The following is a 5,893-nucleotide window of genomic DNA, read 5'->3' as shown; positions in this document are numbered from 1 at the left end:
AGGTGGCTGCTAGGGTGGAGGGGACCTGTTGATTGTGGCCGAGGGGGCAGAGTCCAGTGTGAGCCCCATGGCCTCAGGTGAGCCATTGCCTCTCCCCCAGGCCCCACAATGTTACAGGACCTAGAACAGCAACCTCAGTGTGTCCTGCAGGTGGGAGGGTGGAATCAGGCCCTCTGGAGTGAAACCCAGGTAAGAGCTGGTGCAGGGAGAATCGTGAGCTGGCCCCAGAGCTTCCCTTCCCTCCCCGCACAGCCCCTGCCCTCACTGAGCACCGGCCAGCTATCGACAAAGGGGAAGGCCCTTGGAAGACGGCAGTCCCCAGGCTGTTGGACCCAGAAGGTCTGTGAGGGGCACTTTGTTGGAGGCAGCTCAGAGTGGCCATCAAGCCCAGACTGTGGGGCTCACTTTGGGCTCTTTGCCCTGGGGCAAGCCCTCCTCCCAAACCCACCGGAAACATCCCGAGCTGCTGAAACTAGTCCCCCCCACACAGTGCTCAGCCTCAGACAAGGTAACTGATCCCCCAGGAGACACTGCTGACGACCACCCACAGGGAAACACAGGTGTCTAAACTTCTGGAAACAGATTTCCTAAGCAGGGAATGTACTTTCCAGCGGCCACAGACCCCCCCACTCCCTTTTGTTCAGCATCTAACCTGGTTCATTGGTGGTTCATCCCCGGCCTCTCTGGGGAGGCGCAGTTTCAGGTTCCTCCTGTCTTTACTGATCTAATAATGGTTACTGTGTGATTTTGTGCACAGCGTCTGCCCTGGGACAAGCCACGTGATCTCCATTTAGGGTAGAGCTGCTCCTTCTTCTTCAAAACACCATACAGGGTGGGGTGGGAATGGAACCAGATGATGACCCTGACACGTGTGAAGTACCGTCTCATGCCACTTTGAGTTTTCTTCCAGTCGCTTGCTACCAAAGGGTCTCCTGTCAGAGCCCTCAGGAAAATGAATAGCTTCTGACTGAGCTCAGACAACCACATCAGAGCAAACCCCTCGGCGAGTCTGTTTATTTAATTGCCTGGTGATGGCCGTGTGGTTAACCCCAGCCTGGTGAATCTGTGGGAAATGCACTGGCTTCAAGCAAATAGTCTCCAAAATTTATTTATGGACAAGACAGATGACACCAGGATGTTACCCTTCCCAGGATTTCATGTGCTCCCAAGGCCTGGGGAGAAGGGGTCACCAACTCAAATGTGGGTGACAGAAACAAGTGAGGTTAGAGATGAGACATGTGTGAGGAAAATAACATTGCCCACTCAACATATCTTTGCATTATTGTAACAGACATGGGTAGAGAGACTTGGACAGGTAGAAATGAGAACAGCAGCATAAGTGTGAAAGTGAATGGAGCCATCAGGCCAGACGCATGCTGCCATGGGGTGGGCAATCCCCTGGGACAGCCAGGATTTTTTTCAAGAGCGGCAGAGAGGCAAACTTTTAAATGAAATCTTCCTTTTTAAAAAAAGTTGGTTTGGCCAGGCGCAGTGGCTCACGCCTGTAATCCCAGCACTTTGGGAGGCCGAGGCAGGCGGATCATGAGGTCAGGAGATAGAGACCATCCTGGCTAACACGGTGAAACCCCGTCTCTACTAAAAATACAAAAATAAATTAGCCGGACATGGTGGTGGGCACCTGTAGTCCCAGCTACTCGGGAGGCTGAGGCAGAAGAATGGCGTGAACCCGGGAGGCAGAGCTTGCAGTGAGCCGAGATTGCACCACTGCACTCCAGCCTGGGTGACAGAGAGAGACTCCGTCTCAAAAAAAAAAAAAAAAAAAGTTGGTTCTTTTAAAACACGCGCGCACACACACACGCGCGCGCACACACACACACGCACGCACACACGCACACACACACGATGTTGGGGATTTCTCTCTCCAGCCATGATGGTGTGATTGGCGCCACCCTTGTCCTTCTGCCTTCAATGGCTTTAAAAATGGGCAAAATACGTAAAGCAAATACGTTGTCAGGCATTGGACAAGAGCCAGCCCCTGAGAGAAGGAAGCACATTGGGGTAGCTCACGCACATCCAAACTCCTGGCCTAGGATAGTCTCACCTGACCACAGCAAGAAGGCCGAGCCCAGCAGGCCCAGCAGAGAGAATGCAGGTACTGAGTTGAGGCCGAGGTTAGTTTTGGGCTGATGAAGCACCTGAAACTTAAAGAGGTGGATGACACAAAGGAGGGAATTATGTAGAGCGAGATCGCAGGTTTCTGGCTGAGAGCTGGATGGCTCGTGCGCAGGGGAAGACTGACAGACCCAGCAGAGAGCAGTTGATGCACAGCTGGAGACTGAACTGAGGTACCAAAGTTCATGCCCTGCCAGGAGACATGAGGTTTCTGGCGCAACTGGAATGAAGAGCCATCTTTAAGACGTTCGGCCAAGCCACTATATAACCCACATTTTATGAATAAGGCCCACATCCTAGAGAAGCGATTCTCAATTTGGGGGTGGGCTGCTTTTTCCCCTTGTGACCATGTCTGGAGACATTTTTGACTGTCATCAGGGGAGGTGCTACTGCCTGCCATCTAGTGGGTAGGGACCAGACATGCAGCTAACCATCCCGCATTGCACAAGACAGCCCCCCCACCACAAAGAATTTTCCAGCCCCAAATGTCAATAGTGTTGAGGTTAAAAAATCTCGTCCTAGAATAAGTGCCACCCCAAGCCCCTGTGGGAGCTGGTAGCCAGCCTTCCAGATGACCCCTAATAATGCTCACCTCCTTTTGTTCATACCCTTGTATATCCCTCCCTACCATGGAGAGGTCCAACTGGGAGGAGCAGAGGCTTCTGGCCAGCAGTCAGCAATGAGCAGAGGCCTGCCAACAAGCACATGAGTAGGTCTGCAAGCACATTCTGCAGCCATAATTGAGCCTTCGATGACTGCACCCTCCAAACAACAGGTGGATGGCAACCTCCTTGGAGACTCTGAGCAAGAACCATTGAGCTAAGTCACGCTCAGATTCCTGATCTTTGGAAATGATGTGACAACAAATGCTTTTGTTTTAAGATGTTATTTTGTGGGGTAATTTGTTACACAGCAATAGATAACTAACACAACTCGGCCCTAGCAAAGCCTAAAACTAAGCCTTGATACGATCAGGGAGAGCCACCAGTAAATTAACTGTCTGCCAGAACAAAACTCAAAACTCTTTAAAGGAAGAAAACATAATCCAGATTCCTTCAAGTGTATGATCTACAATGACCAGCATATAGTAAAAAATTACCAGACACACAAATAAGCAAGTAATATGGCACAATTTTTTTTAAATAAAAAAAAGTACTTGATAGAAAAGATCCTCAGATGACCAAGATGTTGGAATCAGCAGACAAGGATTTTAAAAGCTATATTAAAAATATGTTTAAGAACTTAAAGAAAAACATGATCTTTATGAGTGAACAGATATGAAATTTCAGCAGAGAAATAGACGTTCTGTTAAGGAAACAAGTGAAAATTCTATAACTGAAAACAAAATATCAGAAATCAAAATTTTACTTGGTTGGCTTGAAAGCAAATTTAAGATGGCAGAAGAAAGTCAATAAACCAGACAGATTTATAAAAATTTCCACTCTGAAGAAAAGAGACTAAACAATAATTGTTAAATCATGAACAGAATCTCAATGACCTGTGTGACAATGTTAAGCAGTCTAACATGAATGTAATTCAAGTCTCACAAGAAAGTAAAGAGAGAGAATGGAAAGGAAAAATATTTTGAAGAAATATTGATTTAAAATTTTCCAAATGTGGTAAAAACAAATGACAACAACAAAAAACATCAACTTGCCAATCCAAGAAACTAAATGAACCCCCAAGTAGGATAAATACAATGAAAACCACAAATAAGTACATTATAGTCAAACTGCTGAAAACCAAAAATAAAGAGAAAACTTTGAAAGCAGGCAGAGCAAAATGGCAAAATAAATGCAGGGGAACAATGACACAAATGACAGCTGTCTTTTCATTAGAAACAATCAACCAACCACAGAATGACATGGATGAAGAAAGAAAAGAACTATAATCCAAGACTCTTATGTCCATCAAAAATGTTCTTCAAAAGTGAGGATGAAATGAAGAGATTTTAGATTATTAAACATTGAAAGAATTAAAAGCCAGCAGACTTTCACCACTAGAAACTCTAAATAGAGTTCTTAAGCTGAAGAGAAATGACACCAGAGGAAACAGATTTACAGGAAGAAATGGCAAGTGCTAAAAAACAAAAGTAAACATGTAAATTTAAAACACTAGCTTTTTCCTTAATTTCCTTAAAAGACAAATGTCCATTTAAAGCAAATGTAATAGCATTATAAGGTGGGGTTTATTTTATATATATATAATTAAAATTATGACAATAGTACAAAGGATGGGGAAGAAAATGAAGTTGTACTCTTATTAGTTTCTTAGATTTATGAAGTGTGAACAGTAATGTGTGAAATGAAACAGTATTAATTATAAGTAGACTGTGATAAGGACATATATTGTAATCTCTAAACTACTAAAATACAAAAATAAAAAGTAGTAGCCAAAATGCCAATGACAGAGATTTTCCAAAAGAATACAACAAGATATTCAGTTATTCCCAAAAAAAGGTTATAAAAGAGGAAGAGGAGTACAAAGCACATAGGGCAAATATAAAACAAGTAGCAGATATTAGACTTAAAAACAGCTACACCAATAATTTAGTATAAATGAGCTAAATACTAATAAAAAGTCAGTGATTGTCAGAATCTATTTTTTAAAGCAATGCCTGACTATATGAGTATAAAATATAAAGACACAGATAGGTTGAAAATAAACAGATGGAAAAAGATATAGCATGAAAATGGTTAAACTAAGAAACATGGTGTGGTTGTATTATAAGAAGGCAAAGTAGGCACTAAGACAAAATGTATTTCTTCAAATAAAGATGGACACTTCACAATGACAAAATGGTTAATTCAACAGAAAGTTATAAAAATCCTAACTTTGCATCTAATAATTGTTTCAAAATTCATAAAGCAAAAATTGATTAAAAGAAAGAGAAAAAATAGACAATTCCCCAATCATAACTAGAGATTTTAACACCTCTTTCTCAGTAATTATAGAACAAAGAGACAAAAAGTCAGTAAGGATATAAAAGATTGGAACAACACTATCAACAAATTTTATCTAATTGACATTTTCAGAATATCTCACTATACAACTTCAAAATACACATTTTTTTCAAGTGCAGATGGAATGTTCACCAAAATTAACCATATTCTGCACCATAAAATCTCTCAATAAATTTCAAAACATCAAAATCTTACAAAGTGTCTCTTGGTCACAACAAAATTAAGTTACAAATCAATAACAATAATGTATCTAGAAAATTCCTCCAAAGTTTTGGAAAATAAACAATATACTTCTAAATAACTTATATGGCAAGAAATCAGCAGAGAAATTAGAAAAAATTTTAACTGAATGATAATGAAAACCAAAAAAATCAAATTTTATGGAATATAGTTAAAGCAGTTTCTAGAAAGAAACATTTAACTCTAAATGTTCATAATAGGGAAAAAGTAAAAATTAACAATTAATGGTTTAAGTGTACATGTTAGCAATCTAAAAAGAAAGAACATATTAAACCCACAGTAAATAGAAGGAAAGAAATAATAAAGAGCCCAAATCAATGAAATATAAACAAACCAATAAGAGATAAAAATAACAAAGCCAAAAGATACCTCTTTGAAAAATTAATTAAATTGAAAAATCCCAGTAAGACTGATCAAGAAAAAGAACACAAATTACAAAATAACTTTCTGTATGACAAACAAAAATTCTATGTATTTATGTTGTACAACATGATGTTTTGATATATGTATACTCAAAGTATCTGAAATGGAAGATAAGCTGTCACTACAGATCCTAC

Source organism: Nomascus leucogenys, chromosome 2, assembly GCF_006542625.1.
Source record: "Nomascus leucogenys isolate Asia chromosome 2, Asia_NLE_v1, whole genome shotgun sequence".
NCBI classification, from domain to species: Eukaryota; Metazoa; Chordata; class Mammalia; order Primates; family Hylobatidae; genus Nomascus; species Nomascus leucogenys.
This window is presented reverse-complemented; position numbering follows the sequence as displayed.